Genomic DNA, 25,379 nt, shown 5'->3' with positions numbered 1-25,379 from the left:
TCGATGAACTCTTTGCACAAGTTCAACATCGATATTAATATTAAACCTATCATGTAACGCATCACAAATCTTCTTTTCCATGTAAGACCAAGTTTCATGATCAGTTTCTTGTATACCATGAAACACCAGATTTTATCTAGGAGATAAAATTGTTTTCTAGGTCATCCATCTTGTGTTGCAAATAATTAACAACGTCCTGAAATTCACTGAGCTCATTAGTTACGCGTCCAAGTTCGTTTTCAATGGCGGTAACCCTGTCCACTACTTTAGATACAGTTTCCCTCGTCATCTTCACTTCTTTCACCAGTGTTTCATTTGATGCACTAAGAGATTTTAACATCTCTTTAATTTCATTTATGTCATTGCGCTCACTACCGGATGTTGTTCAACTCCTCCAATAATTAATAACGCAAGAATCACCATACCATAAACAAAGTATGCTTCTGTGTAGTTCGGTTTGCAATCAGGGAACGAACACGAGGTTACCTTCATGCATTTCTAAACAAGCCAATTCTGGCTCGCCAGACTTCCAACGATACACCCATTGTTCTCATGACTTCGGGTGTTCCGGAGAGAGAACCTGCAAGTGCGTCCTCACTGAATGACTCGACTCGAACACTCATTGTGTCCAGATAAAAGCAAGAGAAATTAAACTTTCATTAAACAAATTACTTTATTGCATAAATAAATATTACAATAATCTAAATACCACAATAGACAGATATAAAATTACATTTCCCATCATTCATACACCATATTTATTTTTATTTCAATATTAATTTCAAACATCATTTTGAGTACTGTCTGATATCAAAGACAGGCGAATGAATGTCAATATTTCTATTGATTTTATATTTCATGTTGGTAATTTTCAATCTTCATATATATTTTGAGATTGCATTCTACATTACCCTAAGATAAAATTAATTTCTACATTCTTCCTATAATTATCCAGAATGAGAACTTAAAATTATAAAGATATGTTAAGTAATAATTTCACATTCATAAAATGGTGATTTTTCAACTAAATTGTGTCTTATCGTTGCAAGAATTAACAAGAATGACAAACCATCAAACCATGGTCTGTCTGGATGAAGGAAGTAACATAAATTTCCTATGGTGTTACTTGTAATTGTAATTAGATTTTGTCGTAATAAATACTTGTAGCGTGAATTGTTTAAATGAAGTGTTCTGTAAGGGGAATGAAATAATAATCTAACTCTGGTAACTTATTATTTTGGATAGGAATAGCCATTTTGAGAACTAACTGAAAAACAACCGCATAAGACTCGCTGTTTCTTCTTAAACTCTCAATGCTAACGTATTTTGAATAAAACTAAAATGTACAGAATACATTAACCGTGATTATTACTGATATTATCATCTGCTATTTCTGTAAACCATTTTTGCTAAGTTATTTTCTTTCAGAATCATTCAATAAAATGAAAATGTTGATAAAATACAGTCATCAACCACTAAATGGCGCCCGAACAGGGACATATAGAATCAATTCATATCAGCTTATACCTCTTATTATAAATATCTTTCGAAAGCAGTTATAAACTTCGAGCTCCGCAACATTCTAGTTAAATACGCATTTTCTTTAAAAATCACAATGATTAATATTCTGTTCTATTTAGGCAATATTTCGGACCACATGAATCCTCCGTGTACACCAATAGGTGAGATCTGAGCAATATCCGATAGTGTACCTTCTTGATCTACAGACATTATCTTTAATGGGCATGGAACAATCCTATTTTTGGCAGTTTGATTTGATTGGATACTTTCATTATTCATTTTGTCTGGATTCCCTTTGATCAAGATGAAGAGTCTAACTGTGAAAAAGTAAAGGATTTCCACTCCGCTAATAAGACTGCAGCCGATGCATAAACCACAAATTCCTCCAAAGTTCCCTGAAGAAAATTAATTATTTATAACTAAATCTGATTTTACCAGATAGAAACAAAATCCAAAGATTCTCTGCTTTAACAAGGCAAGTCAATTTTTTATTTGTTTGCACATATCGAAATAAAAAAATTAATGTGAAGAGAGACCTTGTTACCAAGTTTACAAAATGATTCGCATATTGCACAGAGAAGTATTATGTATCATTTTACTTTGAATGACTTTACCTTATTAATGCAGAGATTCTGTTTGTTCTGAAATTTAGGCATATAAATATAAAAATAGCCACTAGACTAAATCTTGCCCAATCGCCTAACTTGACCTAATTTTTATTATAAATACGTTACAAAAACCGACTAAGAAGCAAAATTATTGGCAAATAAAGAATCAAAAATTATAGAATTATCAGATAGGTCTTCTATTATGGCCCAAGTTTTTTTTTTAAAAAATATGTATATATTGATAAGAGCATTATAATCTTAAACAAACATTAAAAACATCTTATAAGAGAAAAGTCGTTGTTAGGCTCTTAATTGCTTCATAGATAGAGAAATATTTTCAAGAGTATTTCCAATCTCTTGCTAAAGTAAAAGAAACTACATAGGAATGATAAAAACAACGCAAAAGCAAAGTTAAAGGAAAATACATTAGAGAGCCAAAAGATAATAATACCGTTTCATCAAGTATTTTTCAACATTTAGCAGACAAAAGCCATAGAACTGAAATTGGTGTGAAAAATCTTATAAAGACACTTTTACGAACCAGTTTTATTTTTTAAAAGTAACTATTGTCAACCGCAGAAGATCATCATAATAAATAAAAGAATGAAATTATTGAATGATACAATATATATATATATATATATATATATATATATATATATATATATATATATATATATATATATATTAATAACATTCAATACATTACTAAAATTCTTTATCAACATATTTACCAAATTTTTATTACCAATATAATACAAGATAATAGCAAATAATTTTAGCGTAAGTTCAGATTTATTCTGAATATATAACAATGTACACTATTATATGTATACTATTATATATGTACACTATTATATAAAGAATAGAAGTAAGTCATTCATCAAAGTATAGATCATAATACTATTGCTAGAAAAGTGACGTCTAAACAGAAAACACCTTTTATCACGAAAGTAATGGATTAAAAACTGTTTCTTGATTACTTTATAGGTTATTTATTTATTTATTTTAGGGATAGAATAACTCACGAATCCCTAAAGTTAAGGAGATGGAACTCAGCATATAAGTTCGTTATTAAAAATATTCGGAAAATGTGTTTCATTGTTCTAAAATTCCTCTCTAAAGGGGAGCAATTTGTATAATACTCAAATTTCCGATCTTATTCAGAAAATGTCCAATGCAAAGATTTGTTTAAGTTGCAAGTGTTAAATTTGGTATATAAACTCTTCATCCAAATTGAGCAAATAACACGTGTTGTAGCAGTTTCGAAAATTCTGCTTCCAAATCAGATAAAGGCGCAATTTCAAACAAGGTTCAAATTTTAGGTTTATATATACATTAAACCCGTGTTTAAGTACGAATAACGGGAACTTCTGTTAATAACTAAGTAAAAATACTGTACACAATATTATCCGATCATATAGCTATAATCATAGAACTAGAATATTAAATCCCAGGCATAACAGCTCAAACAAATGTTTTGAACATACTGATATCAGAACGGTGTTTTGAAAGTTAGAAAAGGACGAAACTGTTCATTTAAATCTTTGTACTCTACATATTTATTATTCATTAAAAGTTGGGGGAAAGTTAATAAAAGTAGAAAATAAAAGCAACATTGTATCATATTTAAAGTTAAGGAGCTTACTGTAGCTATTAGTACATCTTCATAAAACAGCTAATTCCTAACCCTTTCCTAGTGATAAGCTTGGAATAATTTACCACGGTTAAAGTACCAATAACCATCGCTAAACAAAGAAAATATAGGTCATAGAAAAGGGGCAAGACAAATATTATTCAAAATATTTTGTGCAACATTACGAAGTTTTGTATTGCATCTCATGGCCAATGTTACCAAATGCACAAAATGTCTTTCTACACTAATTTTCTACTCTTATTTTCCATATCAAATCAAGCACAAACAGATAAGTAAATATTTTAACATAAAAATGTATTTTAAATTCACTTACCAAGTAGATCGTCCCACGTGTAGATGACATCATTTCGTAGTCTGACTCCAGATAAACTTCCATAGTAAACATGGATTATGCTGCGATCACCAATGTCTATATCACCAGCACTAAAGAGAGAAATTATATCTTCTTTCAGGTATAAATGTTTCTTTTTTAATTTTTAATACATAATAACAATTTCGCTTTCTTGTTTCATTGAATAATAAAATACTTTTTGCCTGAAATGCGCAGCTGCAATATTTCATTCTTCTCACTCTTCTGATAACGTCTTGAGGCAGACTTCTCAGAATATAAAAAATGGCAGCCACTGCTAGCTGTATTTTTTAATTTTATTATTATTTTCTTTTTAGTGTATTAATACTTCCCGTTCCATGATTGATATCAACTTTATTATTATTCTTTGTGTTTCAGAATAGAAAGATACGTTTCCGTAGAAATATGCTTTCCAGATTTGTAAAAAAAAATGTTCAGTTATAGTTTGAAAGTCCTGACTGAAAATGTTCTCAGAAAAATAAGAGGGAGAAATATTGCAACAGTCTATAAATGAATATGCATTCTAGGTGTATAATTATTTTATTATTCAATTACATAAAAGTGCATCAATGTGTACTTATTACGTTGTTTGTGTTATCATCTAACTTGAAGTATGGTTAATTCAATATATTACAGCTTTTACGTGCCAATCAATTTTGGTTTGGTTTGAGTTTGGTTTTCCAACTTAATGTGTTTACCATATCTGTTCGTGTGTTCATAAATCATCACCATCATAGGTATTCTGCCATTATTGGCCGCTAACCTCTTTGTAGTCACGAACGATTTCTGTTTTGATATCGTCCATCCTTCATCCCCTTCCTCTTTCTCCTGCCGCCATATCCTCTAGCACAGTGGTCGCCAAACTTATGAAGCTTCAGAGCTACCGTACAGTCTTTAAATCCTACTGTGAGCTACCAACCAAAAGGACTACCAACTTTAAAAAAATGTTTATTACCTATAAACTTACATTTCTAGTAAATATGAAATTACACTCTCCAAGTTAGCAAATGTCTAATATACAGACGAAAAACATAACGTTTAGCAAATATCTAATATACACACGAAAAACATAACGTTTAGCAAATGTCTAATATACACACGTAAAACATAACGTTTAGCAAATTTCTAATATACACACGAAAAACATAACGTTTAGCAAATGTCTAATATACACACGAAAAACATAACGTTTAGCAAATGTCTAATATACACATGAAAAACATAATGTTTAGCAAATTTCTAATATACACACGGAAAACACAATATGCACAACTCCAAGCTCATACAGTCAACTGTGAGATAATACTAACAATGACAGTTGCGCAGCAGACACAAACAGTTGTAGTCAGCGTCCCCTATCGTTAGCGTGAGCTCAGTGGAGGAATCAAGGTTAGTCAACCGAAGCGTTAACACCATCTACCGAAAATTTCCCCGCAAGCTACTAGCAGCTCGCGATCGACAGTTAGGCGATCACTGCTCTAGCACGTCACTCATGATAGAGTTCCTTCTTAGCTAATGTCCCAACCGTTTCTCTTCCTCTTCTTCTTAATATTTAAAGTTATTAATTTTCCTCCCACTATTTCTAACACCCTCTTATTCGTCTTCCGCTCGACCCAGCTAAAAATCTCCATTCTTCTCCACACCCACGTTTCGAAACCTTCCAGACAGTCTATCATTTTTGCGTAATAACCATGTTTCTGACCTCTCAATATTCTACACGAAGCATTTAGGGAGTCATTTTCTATCCGGAAGACGAAAAATCTGAAGAAGTATTTGATAGATCACCATCAGTTTTAAGCAGGACGTAGAAAGTCAAAAGTTATAAATTGAGAACGTTGACAAATGAAATGTTCAAACCACAAGTGGTAAACATCAGCCATTTGCAATTTTTAAGTTGATCACTACAGATTAGATAATGAGAAACAGTTTCATTCAACCGATCAAGCATCCCAAGAATGTGCTTTATATCCAACCTTAACTCTACTGAAACCGGAAGTGATAGAAATCTACTACAACCTCCGGTCTCAGTAAGATTTTTTCATAGAGCAAAAATTATGAGACAGGCACAAGGTTTTTGTTTTAATCGATTTAGCGTTCCACGAATAGGTACCGGTACCACCTTCTCTTACAACGGTATTGTATATCTATTTTGTAATTTCTTCTATTTTTATATCTTGATTTTGGGCAGCGGTGCATAAAAGTACACAATCTGTCATGTAGAAGAAGAAGAAAAAATAATATATATGTTGTTGGTTCTAAATAGAAAAAAATAAGATTTAATCTCAATAGTTAAAGTATATGTTGATTTTATAGGTGTAATCTGCATATATAGTTATCATAACAGCAGATAGTTACTTGTTTGAAAAACGTTGCTATGACAACCGAAAAAGAAAGTATAATTAATGAAGTTTTGGAGAACAAAGGTACTAGTGATATAATTTGTCGTGCCTGATTTAATGTAATTGGACCATTTTGACATTTTTAAAACTTACACGGACTGTGGGCTGGAATGTAAAGTAAAATATATGTATAATATAAATTAGCCATTACATTATAGATGGTGTTATCTCGCCCAGGACGTGACATTTTAGATGGTGGTTTACCGACCAGGACCTTGAGATTAGTTTTGAAGTATAGTAAAGCAATCTCAGCATAGTGATCAACAGGGAGTATACTTTACTCAGAAGTGGGAAAAGAATTTATAGAAACGTAAAAATGAGTGTTTCTGGAAACGAAAATATGCATGAAGAAGGTGGTGATGTAAAACTACCAGGTACGAATTCATCAACGAACGTGGTTGATCTTATAAGACAGCTTGGTCAGCAAATATTGCAGCAACAGCAAAGAATGGATACTCAGCTAGAGCAAATGTTCCATAAAGTAACTCAATTCACAACACATCAACTAACACAACAAATGGACACTAAATTTGAACAAAAATTTCAGCAAATTGATACTCGATTTCAACAAAAAGATACTAGGTTGGAACAAATTACACAGCTTATGATTCAGCTAATGGATAATAAATTAGATCAGATAACACAGCAAATCAACACAAAATTTACAATTGTACAAAATTCTATGGAAGTGGTAGAAACTCCAGAAGAAATGGCCCAGTCTGAGTTTTACTATGTTGGTGTAATTGATAATCTTAGATGTTTCCATTGTGACGGAGGACTTAGACATTGGGAGAAGGGAGATAGACCGTGGCAAGAGCATGCACGATGGTTTCCCAATTATGGCTTTGTTGCTTTGGTGAAAGGTGAAGAATTTACGAAGCAGGCGATCAGAGAACGTACACCTATTGAGTCTCCAAGTCATGTAGCATGTTGAGAAATTCCTGTTGAAAACCAAGTAGTGCCTCCTGTTTCCAGTCATCAACCTCGAGGAGTAACGAATGAGGAGGTGCAAGGCGTGATGAACACTGAGCCCGCTGTGCCTGCTTTTCAAAAGATGATTGGATCCATCAAGAATTAAAATGACTCTTCGTCAGGAAATGGAACAAACAGGATTGCCGTTTAGTTCGACTGAATCATTAAATGAAGCAGCGTTAGACATTCAGTTGGAGGAAGACCGGGACAACAATGAGGAAAATAATGAAGAAGCTCAGGATCAGACAACGTGGCCCAGGATCTTCGTAAAATTCATTCCGTTGGATTGATGGGGAACACTTATCGGACATGAATACGAAGCAGTGCATTATCAATTGTACCGGTAATATAGCCGAACCTAATTTCAGAAGCAACAGAAATAGTAATTGTGCAACATTTAGGAATCAGTCAAATGTAACTGAACCTAATTTCAGAAGCAACAGAAATATTAATCGTACAACATTTATTAATCAATCAAACAATAGATCTAATTTCCATCGAATTGGATTTCGTAATAGTTACCTAGATGGCAGAAATTCTCGAAATAAAAACCAAAGTACTGTTGAAGTAAAGGACACGCCGTACTGTATTCATGATTGTGTAATTCAATGCAACCTAACCGAACTCTGGCAATATAACTTAAGCTAATGTTGTGGCGTCCGACAAAATATATTCAATTGGTTTTTGTTTATTTTCACTTTGAATAAAATTATAATTTCATTTGTCATTAGTACTTTGTTTGAATTTTATACAAATAAAAATGATGGATACTAAATATCAGCACGTTGTAATATGAATACGAAAATCGTTTACTAAAGGTTATGATAGATATGCTTGAATAAATAAAACATGTTATACGGTATTCTAACCCACATAAACTTTGCTGATTCTTAATATAATAATTTCTTTATTTGTATTGTTCTTGATAAAGATATTGATCAAGTTTTGTTTTATTTCACTTTGAATATTGTTATAATTTCTTTGTAATTCGTACTTCTTCTGAATTCTATGCTATTTACATGTATGCATCGATACAAATATTGTATATCAAAGCTATGTTAATTATGCCCAAATGGAAGAAATAAGTTATATAATATGTCAGCATATACTGAATTGGTTTGTTAATGAGCTCCCATAATATACTGATTTGAAGAATCTATTTCAGGACCTAAATAATTAACAAATTGACCATATGTTTTTTAATTAGTCCTCTACGTCGATAATTTTATACTATTAAAATCTAATTAATTGTTAAATGAATATAAGAATGAAATAAAATGGAATTAATATATATGTATTGCAATTTATATATATATGAGGACTATTCGAAAAGTACTGCAACCTTATATGTAAAATTATGTAACGGTCTAGAATTCTTTCTTAAATTGTAACCAATTTAAGAAGTCCTCGTCAGGAGCCATTTATACAACGATATTCTATATCTATTTTGCAATTTCTTCTATTTTTATATCTTGGTTTTGGGTAACGGTGCATAAAAGTACATTATCTGTCGTGTAGAAGAAGAAGAGAAAAGAATATGTTCCTTATGCAGAATCATTTTGAAGTGCGATCAGCGCCATACTAAAGAGCTCGACTAACATAAGTCTCCTGCAGTAGTCAGTGTTTTAGTATGAAGCTAATCAAAGTTCGAAACGACTCTGCATAAGGCGGTATATATCTTGTTGATTCTAAATAGAAACAGATAAGATTTAATCTCAATAGTTAAAGTATATGTTGGTTCTATAAGTGTAATCTGCATTTATAGTTATCATAACAGTAGATAGTTACTTGTTTAAAAAACGTTGCTATGACAACCGAAAAAGAAAAGTGTAATTAATGAAGTTTTGAAGAATAAAGGTAATAGTGATATAATTTGTCGTGCCTGATTTAATGTGATTGGATCGTTTTGACATTTTTATAACTTACACGGACTGTGGGCTGGAATGTAACGTAAAATATATGTATAATATAAATTGATCGTTATACTTTAAATGGTGGTTCCAGTATACGTTACACTCTCTTAACCTCTATTGAAACCGGTCGTAGTAGAAATGAATCACTATCGGTTGTAAGGTTGATCTCAACAGAGTAAAAACGGTAATATATAAGAAACCGTTTTCTTAATCTGTTAAGGGTCCCAAGAATATATTCCATCTCCACTCTAATCAATCTATTCAACTTGGAAGTAGTAGATACCTACTACCTCTTCTGGTTTCAATCTTAAGTAGGAAAATATCACGACATGTAAACCAAACTCCTTCACTTGGGGTACACATGATAATGATACTTCTTAGATACAATATTTTATCTATTTTCAATATAGTGATAGGGCTTGAAACAATAAAAATCTAGATACCTTATACCAGTGTTTCTCAACCTGGGGGTCGCTAAGATAAGCGAAAAGTGAATGAACTGGCCAAATTTGGTTTTAATCCATTCGTTTTGAGGGAAATTACTGTATCCACTATATACAAGAAATGAATTCTACTGCTATAGAAATAGATAGACATCGGTAGATCTCAGCAATAGATATATTAAAAGTCCCACATAAGCTTATTACAACTTGAAATTATAATGGGGTCGCTGGCAAGAAGGTGTGATAAAATGGGGATCGTGATAGGAATTAGCTTGAGAACCGCTGTCTTATACTATTAATCAGATGTCAAAGAAATGTTTGTAGAACCGAAAGCTATCATAAACCTTAGTTCTTTCTATCGTTTTCTGCTTCTAAGACTGTTAATGCGTTCAATACCTGCCACATACATCAAAGCTGACAAGTATTGAATACATTACGGTGGCTCGGATTCTACCTTACTATAAGGTATACCTTACTATACGTCGCATATTGCCACGGTGCTGTAAAGACACTCTGAACTTCAATAAATAAATAAATAAATAAAAGCATACAAACAGAAACTTCTAGCTATACATTTTATGCAAATGGCGCAGGCATAGATATAATTGTTCCCTACTGGACAACTCAGAAGGGACAAATCGCCTGCGCTCTATCAAGAAACAAATACTTCATTTTAAAGTTTTTAAGCAGTGGACAACTAAAATTATTAGACATTAAACTCGAAAAACTAGGGTAATAATACTACAAAGTAATACTACTACTATCTACTTGACAAAAAAGTTTCTGCAATTTTCCATCAGCAAATTACGACGATTGCAAATTACAAATTTATACTTATAAATTTCATAGTAATTTGAATTCATTAAAAAGATATTGGAAGTTCCCCCCCTAGAAACCACAATCTATATAAAGATTTAGAGAATATATTAGAAGTAAACATCAATTACCATTCTTTCTTCTTTCAATTACTATTCTGGTATTGCAACAAAGTATGCTATCAAACTTGTTGAGCTGCAACTTATCATAATGTAAATTATACGATACGTTTTTGTTTACTTTATATTCCAATCTTATTAATACCGACTAATTGTTATCTCTGACAAAGACTAATTTTCTCTTAGGGCCGCGGTGCCTCAGTGGTAGAACGTTAACCTCTGGTGCATGTGATCTTTAGTTCGATCCCAGCTTTAGCTAAGTGAACTTTGTGGTGGACAAAAACCGTGTACGTGGGTTTTCTAAGTGTTCTCAAGTTTCCTCTCACTTTCTGCATTACTACCATTTCAATCATTTCTCATCATCATGGTCTCATTTGGACTAGGCGGCATAACCGTGGGATGTAAAACTTAAAAAATTTCACTTCATTTCATTTTAGTTTCCTCTTCTTTTCTCAAAATCCATCACATAATTTGTAATTAGGAACTACCGTACGGAAGATATAACCTCGTTGGCTTCCCGCGAAAAGTTGTAGTGACGTTTATGGGGAGTTGCCGGCTTGGTTACTCGTGGCTCGCTGAGCGCAGTAGACTGTTGGTGGTGATTGGTTATCCTTTTACCACACCCTCATTGACGAGCAGGTCCAAACGCGGGAAGCCAACGACTTTATACCTTCTGGACTTTAGAAATGACAGTTGAAAAATGTATGTGTGAAAAGATGGAATATTTTTATGTCTGGATGAAACAGTGTTTGCTTTCAATTTGTTGTAGAAAGATGTAGATGAAAATGAAATAAAATGAAATCTTTCACTTTAACGTTCTACGTTTATACCCGCGAGGCTAAAGGAGACGATGGTTAATGCAAGTGAATAACGGTGGTAGAATTGGTGGAATGAGAGTGTGGGAGGAAACGGGAGTACCCGAGAAAATCAACTTACACGATGATGTCCACTACAAGCTTACGTGGCCAAGGATCGAACCATGGATTCCAAGCACCAGACGTAAGCACTCCACCACTAAGCTACCGTGCCCCTCTTATGCTAGCTCAAAGCTAGGTACCTCTTACAAGGGAAGCTATCCAACTCCTCGACGAGTATCGCACTGAAACTTGTACAAGTGTAAGGACATGTTGAAAGATGGAAACATGCTTAGTCCAACGATCCGCAACGTCATCGAACATGAAGTATAATGATCGTTACGTATAGCCCCTGAAAGTTATGTACTCTGGTCATACATGCCTTGGATGTGATGTGAATCTGATACACTGGAACTTATTTTCGTACGAAGCCAAATGCTGCAAATTCAAGATGATAACAGTCGGTGGTGATTGTGATTTCTGGTAAGTCACTGATGCAAATCGATATGAAGTGGAACACGATTCGCGATCGTTAGTTCCATACAAACACGTTTACCCGGTGAAGAAATGGGACACGCTGAAACCACAATCAAAAATGGTTTTCTATAACGATTATTATTATTATTATTATTATTATTATTATTATTATTATTATTATTAGTAGTAGTAGTAGTAGTAGTAGTAGTAGTAGTAGTAGTAGTAGTAGTAGTAGCAGTAGTAGTAATAGTAATAGTAGTCGTAGTATGATTAGTATTATTAATATTAGTAGTATGATGAGTAGAAATAATAATGAGAAGAAAAAGACAGCAAAGTTATTGTTGGACCAGTTCAGTAACGAAGGATATCGGCCCGTCTTGGTTGTACTCTAGCACTGCTATGAAGGTTTGAAACTCTACAAACAACCATACCCCAGCCGATATTCAAAATCGGAACCCTTGAGTAATTGTTCTTTGACTATCGAGACCAAGCAGCCAAATAACAACTACGTTCTTCATCGAGCACTCCTTGTTCGGACGTTTTTCCTAAACCACAACATAATCATCATTTCCACACCCGCCATACTCGTCATGTTTAGCTCATGTAGACTTCTTCCTTTTTCCCGAAGATGAAGCTAAAGCTGAAAGGTCGCCGCTTTCACATCGGTGCGAAGATACAACGCGAATCGTCAAAGATTCTGACTTTGCTGACATAGCAAGACTTCGAGACCGCATTCAGCAGAGGCACGAACACTGCAACCGTCTCATTGCTGTCTTGTAGCGCAAGGTATTTCATCGACGATGATGTTCAACATTACGTATTTAGCATATTTTCTATCCACAGAGCTATTCCGCATGGGCGCCCGAAGGGGAGGGCAGAGTGGGGCCCGGGCCCCCCTCCGGCTCACGAAAATGTATACGTGATATAGCAAATACCAGACTTAATATAGCAACCATGGAGATAGGCCCCTCCCTAGAAAATTTTCTTCGGGCGCCCCTGCTATTCCGGGAACTTTGTTTCCAGCCCTCCCCCACACAATCATACTATTACATATGCACTTCGTACTTACCATTAGTAGTAAACATATAATAGTACATACCGCGCATGCTATTACATATTCTATAATCTTACTATCGAGCCCGACGAACGTGAGTAAAGGTTTCCTTAATGTAGTTACCTGGTGCGTAACCACCCTCCCGTTCATCTCCGGCACCGGACGTGAGGTCAGAAAATTAATTGCATATTTGGAAGCATGATCGAACGGAGACGACAACGAATATAATTCGATTACGATGGCCACTTTCGGTTGGATTTCGAGAGATCACGTCCGGCCAAAAGTGGCCAAACCGGGATCAAAATATAATCGTAGTCGTCTCCGTCCGATCAGGATTCCACATATGGATTCCATTTTCCAATGACTTTTTCCGGTTTTAGAGGTTAACAGGGGGTACATGTTGACCATTTCCCGTTGAAAGTGACAACTCGGACGTTGGTTAATATATATATATATATATATATATATATATATATATATATATATATATATATATATATATATATATATATATATATTAGGGTGGTCCTTAAATTTTGATTTCCGAATTTCTTTGGACGAGCCCCCTAAAATGATTCCATATGGGACAAAATTAAGCTAGGAGTAAAATGAACTCAATTGAATAATATTAAATGGTGCCTAAAGCGACCTAAAGTTTTGAATCCGATTACAAACATAGTACAGGGACAAATCTGGAATAAACTCTTGTAATTTAGAAACTCCCTAAGTGAATGCGAACATTCCCTGGATAATGGGGCTAGAGGAAGAGACAGACCTAATTTTGTATAGTATTGGCATGGCGGCCATCTTGAAGTCCGCCATCTTGGATTCAGGTCAACATTTTTAAATAAGAAGAGGGTCATGTGACATAGAAGGTCGTTTTGAGATAGCGTTTCACCAGAAGCACAAATCTGTCATTATTTTAAAGATAGTTTTAGTCATTTAAGAATTATTACCTGTGAAATGATTTCTCCTTTCTACAGGTAATAATTCTTACACGACTAAAAGTATCTTTCAAATAGTGCCAGATTTGTGCTTCTGGCAGTATTGTTCAATCATATATTAACCTTAATAAATACCGTAACGATGATAATTGTATTAATGCATTTAGTATTAGACTAGCATATTGTATACGTGATATAGCAAATACCAGACTTAATATAGCAACCATGGAGATAGGCCCCTCCCTAGAAAATTTTCTTCGGGCGCCCCTGCTATTCCGGGAACTTTGTTTCCAGCCCTCCCCCACACAATCATGCTATTACATATGCACTTCGTACTTACCATTAGTAGTAAACATATAATAGTACATACCGCGCATGCTATTACATATTCTATAATCTTACTATCGAGCCCGACGAACGTGAGTAAAGGTTTCCTTAATGTAGTTACCTGGTGCGTAACCACCCTCCCGTTCATCTCCGGCACCGGACGTGAGGTCAGAAAATTAATTGCATATTTGGAAGCATGATCGAACGGAGACGACAACGAATATAATTCGATTACGATGGCCACTTTCGGTTGGATTTCGAGAGATCACGTCCGGCCAAAAGTGGCCAAACCGGGATCAAAATATAATCGTAGTCGTCTCCGTCCGATCAGGATTCCACATATGGATTCCATTTTCCAATGACTTTTTCCGGTTTTAGAGGTTAACAGGGGGTACATGTTGACCATTTCCCGTTGAAAGTGACAACTCGGACGTTGGTTAATATATATATATATATATATATATATTAGGGTGGTCCTTAAATTTTGATTTCCGAATTTCTTTGGACGAGCCCCCTAAAATGATTCCATATGGGACAAAATTAAGCTAGGAGTAAAATGAACTCAATTGAATAATATTAAATGGTGCCTAAAGCGACCTAAAGTTTTGAATCCGATTACAAACATAGTACAGGGACAAATCTGGAATAAACTCTTGTAATTTAGAAACTCCCTAAGTGAATGCGAACATTCCCTGGATAATGGGGCTAGAGGAAGAGACAGACCTAATTTTGTATAGTATTGGCATGGCGGCCATCTTGAAGTCCGCCATCTTGGATTCAGGTCAACATTTTTAAATAAGAAGAGGGTCATGTGACATAGAAGGTCGTTTTGAGATAGCGTTTCACCAGAAGCACAAATCTGTCATTATTTTAAAGATAGTTTTAGTCATTTAAGAATTATTACCTGTGAAATGATTTCTCCTTTCTACAGGTAATAATTCTTACACGACTAAAAGTATCTTTCAAATAGTGCCAGATTTGTGCTTCTGGCAGTATTGTTCAATCATATATTAACCTTAATAAATACCGTAACGATGATAATTGTATTAATGCATTTAGTATTAGACTAGCATATTTATTTCTGTCATATTCAATACAATGTAATTACTTTCTAGTTAATTTGGTTTCTTAGTTGGTCAATATATGGCAGTAGCAAATAATGTGTTTATACTTTGCAAGTTCTTTTTTAGTTATTTAAAGTGTAAATGCATAAATATAGAAAATATTTTAATTATAATTTTGTAGGCAAAAAGTTTTGTTTGCTTGCAGTATTTTTGATGCCTGATATTCAATTTTTAATATTAAATTGAAGCTCACCAAAATATTTCATATCTATTTGAGTATTTCTATGCTACAGGAGGAACTCTGGCCACAGAGAAGGTAGTGTATATACGAATCTTGGGTATTGTTATCTACGGATGGAAATGAAACGTTTTTTTCAAAGGTTATTTTAGTTCAATTGTCAGGGTTAACAGTTGAATATTTCAATTTTCTGGCGAATTTTGATGGAAAAATCAATCTGCGGATACAACCATGTGTCGAAAAGGAATTTATTGAATTGGTAGTGCCAATGATTAGATCCTGGGAAGTAAATTACCATCAAACAAGCAAGTAATGAGTGTCTTTTTCCACAACTTGAGAACAGAAATCTGACAGTGAGGGGAGAGTGCACGATTAGCTGTTAAAGAAACTGAGATATTTTGGCAAAAGGCAAGAATCCCGGTAAAGGATACCCAATGCAGTGTTGACAAGCTGATTGTATTGTATGAGAAATGGTAAGCATTACAGAACAATGAAACTTCGAGTAAAGTGCAAAGGCAAAAAGAAGTAGTAACCTTCTCAAATATCTTGCCTGATTTATTTTATATAGCACACGCTAATACTCTAGGTATTATTGAAATCAAGAAAGATAGTTTCTTTTATCTCAAAGACAGAAGGGACGACCTGATAACATACTTGGTAGACATGAGTTTGGCGCAAAAAGAACCAAAGTGATATGCACGGCTTCAAAAGAAAGAGGAACGCAAAAGAAAATGCACTTCTGAAGATGAATTGTTTGAACTTTATACACCAAAATACATGGAGGTAAGCAGTTCAAGTAATGAAGAGGAAAACCCAGCTGAGAATGTTAGAGAAAATGTAAAAATGGATGCGTGTGTGCCCGGACCCTCTTTAGAGATGTAAAAGAGGAAAAACTAATTTTATTACTCCAAGACTGGTTGTTGCTCTTGATTGATACTAGGTCACTAATAGATCTGACAGTGACCGCAGAGGCATTAGGCTATGATGTATAGGAACTAGTAATAAATAGGTCTTCGATTCACTAATGCCGAGAGAAAATCCGTAGCGAAGTTGCACAGGACCACAAAAAAACAATTTCAGAGTGCATCAAATGCGTTAGTTGTGCATTGGGACGGAAAACTACTACCGAATTTGACTGGCAGAGTGATTATCGACCGGTTATCAATAATTATTACAGGATGGTCAGGAGAGGCTAATTGGTATTCCCATTTTGTCAACATCAAGAGAAGAACATATTGCTTAAAGTTCTTGCAGGCAGTTTGTTGTGACACTCCTCCCTGCAATATGGGTGATATCAACGGCGGTTGCATTCTGTTAGACCAGAAGCTCGAAAAAAAAATCTATACCTTCCTTGTAGACACCATATTTATGAATTGGTCTTAAAATGTGTATTGATAAGTATTGTGTTTGGTTTACAGCTGGACCAGACGTTCCTCTATTTATACGTTTTCAGAACGAGTGATCTAAAATAGATTGAACTAACTTTATTACAGGAATTGATGATGATGATAACGGTGATGTAAGGAACAACATTTCCGATGTAAAAAATGAAGTGTTAGATTTTGCTATCAAACTTGTAGAAGCAGGACACCGGAGAGGTTACAGGGAATTTTTAGGACTGGTCATCATATTCTTGGGTGGCATACCTCCTCGAGACCTTTTCTTTCGTTTGCGTGGAGCAATTCACCATGAAAGGTGGATGGGAAAAGCAATCTACTGTTTAAAGACATTTTACTTTCACCAACAATTGAGTTTAACGAGGCAAGTATGGATCTTCGGAGAGTATGCATTTTTCTGATACCACTATATGTGCGAGCTTGGTTTAAATGTGATCAAGCATCAAATAACCATTACAAGACTTTCAATTTTTGAAAAGTTTGTACAGTTATAGACAAATAAATGCTGAATTACTTTCTGAAGTGGCTCTTTCTAAATTTTCTCGCCATCTTTGGTACTTACCGAAGGAACACGTAGCTTTTTTTTTTTTTTTTTTTTTTACGAAGTTTGCATTATGGAAAAACAAAGAAATGATTGAAATAATTAAAACTGTAAGAAGAAACCGTGGAACAGCAAAGAAGCTTGACGCAAGAGGTGATACCATAAAAATTCTTGTGAAAAAGAGAAATCAGTGGTTTTGTTACAACAAACACAAAAATTTTCCTCGACAGATTTAAAATAACCATAGAGTTTCTTGAATTTGATCCGATTTCATGGTCAGATAATAATGACTATCTTCAAGGAAAGACAATAGTTAAATTCATTCACGTAACAAACGAAGCAGCAGAAAGAGAAGGTAACTTGATAGGTAATTATAGGTAATTATAGGTAACTTGAAAATAATGCCAGATTTGTGCTTCTGATGAAACGCTACCCCAAAACGATATGTCACATACATGACCCTCTTACTATCTGAAAATTTTTACCTGAATTCAAGATGGCGGACTTCAAGATGGCCACCATGATAATGCTATACAAAATTAGATTGTGGTCTCTTTTTCTAGCTCCATTATCCAAGATATTTTCCCATTTCCTTCAGCCGTTTCTAAATTACAAAGGTTTCTTCCAGATTTTTCCCATATATTATTTATTGTAATCGGATTCAAAACTTTAGGTCGCTTGAGGCATCATTTAAAATTATTCAATGGATCTAATTTTTCTCCTGGCTTAATTTAGTCCCATATGAAACCATTTTAGGGGGGCTCGTCCAAGGAAATTCCTAAATTTATTTTTCAGCATATAAATAAAGACCACCCTAATATATATTTATACGCGTATATATTCTTACTCCTTATGGCCTAGAGACCCAGAATATGTGAATCCGGCTGCCTTGCAACCACTTCCGGTTTGAGATTTCCAACCAGAATTGACTTCAACCTGCATATATTCTTACTCATAATGACCTGCCAACTCCGAATATATGGTTTGGCTGGCTCTTCGACCTCTTTCTGCTGCTCAGAAATCTCTTCCGGTTACATCTGACGAAGTTGTAGGTAGCTATATTAGGCTGTAAATCGCAATGTCACCACTAGCTTACTATTATTATTATTATTATTATTATTATTATTATTATTATTATTATTATTATTATTATTATTATTATTATTATTATTATTATTATTAATCGTTATGGAAGGCCATTTTTGCGTTGTGGTTTCAGCGTGGTCCTTTTCTGTACCGGGTAAACGTGTTCGTTTGAAAATAACGATCGCGAATCGTGTTCCATTTAACATCGATTCGCATCAGTGACTCACCAGAGATCACAATCACCACAGACTGTTTTCATCTTGAGTTTGCAACAGTTGTCTTCGTGCGAAAACAAGTTCCGGTGTATGAGATTCATATCAGGACTAGCTCGGGAGAGTAATGCTCCCGGAAGTAGAAACGAGAAACACAATTCTGATTGGTTGGTGTTATCCACTTCTTGCCACGTTAGATTAAAATAGTAGAAATCAAAGGCTTCCTGCTGTCGGCCTTCGTGCCCGAGTGGGCTAGCGCTATATGCTAGTAATGAAAGTCTCTTTTGGCGCGAGTTCAAACCCGGCCCGAGGAAAGTTTTTTAAAAACTTTTTTTTTTACATTTCTATAACACTTATTAAATTAAAATAATATGAAAATAATACTTAAAAAAGTGATTTATTTATTTTTGTGCAGATAAGTAGTTGTAGTACTTGTTTGTTTAAGTTGTTGGAAGGCCCTATGCTTATGAAAGTTAACTAATGAACGTAGTTCATCCAATTGTAGTAATCTGTCATTAACATCTGGATCTTCCTTGGGAATTCTTAGAATATTGTCGACTGGATATCGAAAATTCACTCCAAAGAGGAGGGAAAAGGGGGATGTTCCTGTCTGAGTATGCGGGGTATTGTTGCAGAAACTAACAGCTTGTTGGAGATAATGTGACCATTTGTAATGGTCTAACTTCGTAAGAAAACGAAGAGCGTTTTGTATCTTTTGTGCTGTTTGTTCTACAGAGCCTATAGTTTTGTGTGATGCTGGAAGTGCATAAGAAACCTCAATATTTAATGATTTTAAAAATTCTTGAGTTTTCGCTGCAAGATGGTTTGGACTTTTGTCAAGATATAATTTACGCGGTACACCATATTTGAGAATGATCTCATTCTGTACGAAATCTATAAAAGTGGTAGCCGTCATATCTTTGACAGGTTTACAGATGGAAAATGACGTTATAGCTTCAGTAGCTATGTAGAAATAATTATAACCATCAGAAGTTGGTAATTTTCCTACAGCATCTATAAAGAACGCATCAAATAGGTTGTTGTGGTAGTGAGTTTGAACGTGAATATTGTTGGGTCTATAATTTCGTTTAAATTTATTACAGTCAATACAAGCGTTTATCTTCTTATGCAGCCATTTTTGAAGATTGGGAATGTAATAACGATCTTTTATAAGAAATTTTAATTTCTGAAATCCAGGGTGACTGTCAGCATGAAATTCTTCAAAGATGGTATCTTTGAGAGATGCTGGTATGCAAAGTCTTAGTTTAGGAGCGGACGGTGAGAAAAATATCTTATAAAGTTTGTGATCTTGTATCACATATCCTTTTGACCATTTTGCATAGTTAGGATGATCTTTTTCATCATTGTGGAGCACCCTGTATATAGTAGAGAATGTAGGATCCTCTCTTTGTAATGCTGGTACATCTGTGCTGCCATCTAACACAAGTAATGTTAGTGGATGCTCTTGTTCATCTATCAGCTCATATTCTTGTTGAGAGAGATAGAGCGGATGACGAGACAGATAATCTGCTATGTTTTTAGATGAACTAATGTGGCGCACTTCAAAATCAAAGAGCTGAATAAAAGATAACCACCTTGTCATTTGACTTGTCAAATTCGTGGTCTTTTTAACGGCTGTTAAAGCAAGATTGTCTGTAAGTAATGTAAATTTACCACCTATCAGATATTTATAGAACTTCTTAAGGGCAAGAACTACTGCAAACAGTTCGATTTGATATATAGGTCGAGCTTTAATTCGTGGTGGAAGAGTAGCACTGGCGTATTGTACAACAGACCAATGCTTTTCATGGGGCAGTTTCTGAAACAAAGCCGCAGCCGCGCCTATCTGGGATCCATCCGTTATGACCATGTGTTCTGCAGCTGGATTGTATATTTGCAGTATTGGTTGCTGTTGCCATCTTTTTAAGCTGCTCAAATCGATCCTCTAATTCAGGAGTCCACTGAATTATCTTTTGTTTGCTAGCTGCTAATTTATGTAAGGGTGCTGCTACTAAGCTAATTTTATTATAAAATGCACGATGAAATTGCATCATAGCAAGGAACGATTTAAGTTGCTTTACGGTCTTTGGACGTTCTAAGGCGGTGATTGCTTTAACCTTATCTGGATCTTGAGATATCTGTCCTTTATGTATTATATGGCCGAGAAATTTAAATTTTTGAACACCAAATTGAGTTTTCTTTAAATTAAACAAAAGACCATATTTTTCGGCAGTGGTTAGAGCACGTTCTAACACACGCAACATGCCTTCAAAGGTGCTGCTTTTAAATATTAGGTCATCAATGTAATTTAGAAAGTCTTGTTCCGAAAAATCTCTGTATATTTCTTTTATAATTCTATGTAAAATTAAGGTAGAAGTTCGAAAACCTTGAGGCAATCTACGTAGTTTTAGCAATGTATGGGGAAAACCTAATTGACTAACACTAAAACTAGTTAGATCTTGGTCTACTTCATCAAGCGGGACTTGGTAGAAAGAATTCGAGAGGTCCGCAAGACAACAGAAATTTGCATTGTATAACTGGTCTAAAACATCTTGTGTCCCAGGCTGTACATCATTGATAGGTTGCGACCTCTGCGAAAGAACGCGTAAATCCAAAACAACACGAACATCTTTCGAATTTCTCTTTGGAATCACCAATAAGTTATTACGATATAAAGCATTTGATGGAGCTAAAATGCCATTATCTAACATTTCTTGTATCTTTGCCCTAGCTTGCTCACGAAGTCTAAAAGGTATCGTATAAGTTGGCACTGTCCACGGAGTACGATCCACGATATTAAGGCTAGCAGAAAAGCTATCAATGCTTTGAAAATCCCTATCGTGCCATTGAAAACAAGTAGGATGCTTTTTGAGTACATTCAATATTTTATCTTGTTGTTCTTGAGGCAAATCAGGGTTAATTTGAAATTTGGAATGATCTATGTGCTGCTTAATTTTTTCAAAGCGTGCTGTGACTCTCTGTTTGACCTGTTGTTTAGTAGGTTCAAATAATTTCCTAACTGTATATATTTCTGATGTTTCTACATCTTTTGGAAGCAAAGCGCCTTGGGCTATATGCAACCCTTTTGCAAAGAACTTCCTACTAGGAGTGGGATTTATAATTGGAAGATATAGGCTTTTAGAACTTAAAGCTGTGTGAACAAAAACGCATGATTGCATATTCTTGTATATTGGAGTGTGTACAAGAAATTCTGTGTCAGGAATATGCGTATCTAATGTAAGCCTAACATACCGCACTGAATTGGGTGGGATAACGACACCTTGGCGCACATAAAAGTTAAATTTACAATTTTTACAGACTTTAGCCGAAAGTGAAGTTTCTTTATTGAATTCTTTTGGCAATCTTTGATTATTACCGAAATGCTCTAACTGTAAAGAACTGGCCTGATAATTTATATTAGCATTATGATGCAACAGAAAATTATTTGACAAAAGAATTGGAATATTTGCTATTGGTGAAATTCTAAAAAGTACTTGAAAAATCTTGCCTTCTATCTCAATTGGAAGAATTACAGCTTTTGTAAGATTTAGGGGAGTAGAAGATATTCCATATACTTTGGTATGTAATGTAAACTTTTTACAATTCTTAGGCACTAACGAATAGTGAAGCAGCGATGCTTGTGCACCTGTATCAAGAAGCAAATTACATTCTGTACCATTTATTTTTCCTCTAATATACGGCAACTGATTTTTAAACAGTAATGGAACTGTGACTGTATTTCGTTCATTAACCTCCTGTTTATGAGATTTATTATTACAAGTAGTCATCACTACATTCTCAGTGGATGTTTGAGTAATAGGAAAAGCATTCTTAAACTGTTCGTCTTGGTCATTAATTTCAGGCGTCCCGGAGGAGATAGTGTGGTGGGGAACGGCCTTTTCTAATTTATTTATCTCGGTATCCACATCTACAGACTGAAAATTCGTTTGCGTTTCAACACTAATTTGTTGCTTATTATTTTGATCTAAAGGCTTAAAAGTATGAATAGTGGCTTTTGCACTAAAATTGTGGGAAACACCACTAACAGGGGAATGGTCTACTGATGACTCTGTTACACTAGTGTTTGAACCTGAAACGGATTCCTGATTACTTTTCGTGTGCAGATCAGTGACCAAGTCTTCAGTCACAGTGGTGGGAATCGCCACGGAAGTGTGAAACGCCACTAAGGAAGACTCTTGTACATGAGCCTTGGTACTAACAAATGCTGGTGCATTTGGGTTAAGCCTACTGGACGAAGTATGTTTATTGTTCATGGAAGGAACCGAAACAGAATTTTGCCTAAACGTGTTTGAAACCGAATAAATAGGTAATGAATGCTGAAAACCCAGGGGTTGCATGCGAGATTGGGTAAAATCAACCCCTAATGCTACTCGTTTTTTGTTGTATCCTCTATGGCTAGGAAATTATTCCTAGGGGATGAAAGCGGGTTCATCACAGGATATGTTCCTGGATTATACAATATGGGATGCATATATTGAAATGATGGAGGTTGAGGGACAAAATATTGAGAATAAAAGCGTTGAGGGTTTTGTTTTCCTTTGGAAAACTGGTTGTTAACTTTTGTTGTCTTCCTATTATTTTTGCCTTGTCCACCGTTATGTTTACAACACGTTTGTGTCTGCTGTATAGGACTGTTTTGGTGAGAAGGTGATCGTGACCTACTTTGTTTCCGTAGTTTGTTTTTCTTCTTACCTTGTTGAATATGCCTGGAGGGCTTTTCAACCGCTACTGCAATTGTGTTTTCATCTAAGTTTTGCTTTTTGATTGCTATCTGTAAAGCTTTCAACTGGTTAGATATCGATTCTAAAGGATCTGTTTTGCTTTCTACACTAGAGGAAGGAAGTTGCAAAGAAACTTCTTTTTCATTCTGTACACGATAATTAACTAACGTCTCTGATCGTTCTATTATTTCTGCTTTGTCAATAAGCTGTGTAAAATTCTCAAAAGTATGCTGGCTAAATAGCGGAATATATCTAGGCAACAAGGAAAGAATAGTTTGCAGTACAAATGATTTGAAAGGCATCGGCGGAGAAATCCTTTGCGACAGGTCGAACTTCTCATAGAGAAACTGTGTCAACCGGTCTGACTCTAACTGACATCGTTGCTGAAATAGCAAAGTTGCTTGCAGCGATGAACGGTTTGGTGAAAACTGATCCAAGAATTTCTCGCGTAATTCTTTCCATGTTAAATTTAAATAGTCCGGATTGTTATCTAACCAAGTATACGGGAATTTGCCTAACGAAAGTTTAAATACCTGTTTCTTTGTATCTTCATTCCAATTATGAATGAGTGCAAATCGATCAAAGCTTTTTAGAAATTCTGAAGCATCCTGGCCGTTTTCGTTAGAAAAGGTTTCCAAGAAAGAATGTGATGAAACAGGAGTATGTACGGAATTACTTAAAGACGTACTTTGAGAAATCTTTTGCTTGTTACGTGACATTGCTTTGAACTCTAATGATAGACACTTTCTCTAATAAAAAGACACAAGAAAAAACTATCTATGCAATATAAGATGCAAAACTTAACACCACATGTATAAAGACATTGATAAAACGTGTTGAGTTTGCTTGAGTGAGAATGTATTTGCCTTTTTATATATTATAAAGCATGAAAGTATCATATCAAATGATCACATCACACCACAATAGCTAAATGCTAATTTCAGTGGTTTAGTCTAACAAAAAAAATACTGATTATAAAAATTGAATTTGTCTTTTACCATTCGCGTCGGAGCCATGTATCGATTTAATGATATTTAAGGATCGATTTAATGATGCATATTGTACTGATTTACAGATAAGTAATCATCTTAATTGGGTAGTATAGTGGGTTTCTTTTAGATTATTGATTTAGGTTTCAAATGTCTTGAAATTAAATTCAGTTTGATGTAAGTTTATTAGATAACAAATCAGATTATTAACAAAACATCTTACAAATGTTGCAGACATGTTCAAAGTTAATAATTCAAATAAGTAATAATTTAGTGCACTAAAGATGTCTGCTATCTTCAAGACAAGTTAAGATTTACTATACCGAGATCTGAAGGATCTGGTAATTTAATAGGCCTAGCAGGAGACCTCCATGAGAACAATTTAAATACATTCTCAATGCAAGACAAAATTCAACAAATTAAAAAGGTTAACTTACATGAAAGTACTCGTATGAAATACATTCTCATATCTCGATGAATATAGACGTCAGCCAGTAATCCTTCCCGTCTTCTTTCTTACTTTCACAGTAAAATTTTGGGAAGTATTTATATGAATTGTGAAGTACTTTCACTGGCTTATAATACAAAAACAACTAGGACGTCATACATCCTTGTAGTCTATTTTAAAGTTGTTTTTGTATTTTAAAGTTTCTCTAT

At 34.6% G+C, this 25,379-nt stretch overlaps 1 long non-coding RNA gene across 1 annotated transcript; it reads right to left on the bottom strand.

Annotated features, from left to right (window-relative positions):
* Positions 1-654: 654 nt before the first annotated feature.
* On the bottom strand, positions 655-25,307 carry LOC145668978 (uncharacterized). The gene is made up of 3 exons (XR_014128121.1): positions 25,160-25,307; positions 4,100-4,209; positions 655-1,916 (listed from the first exon to the last, which is right to left on the bottom strand). It is a non-coding gene; the product is annotated as an uncharacterized LOC145668978 (long non-coding RNA).
* Between the last annotated feature and the right edge of the window lie 72 nt (positions 25,308-25,379).

The sequence above is a fragment of the Thermobia domestica genome, chromosome 13 (assembly GCF_964235325.1).
Source record: "Thermobia domestica chromosome 13, izTheDome1.hap1.1, whole genome shotgun sequence".
Lineage (NCBI taxonomy): Eukaryota > Metazoa > Arthropoda > Insecta > Zygentoma > Lepismatidae > Thermobia > Thermobia domestica.
The sequence above is the reverse complement of the archived record's forward strand: the minus strand, read 5'-3'. Positions and strand labels throughout refer to the sequence as shown.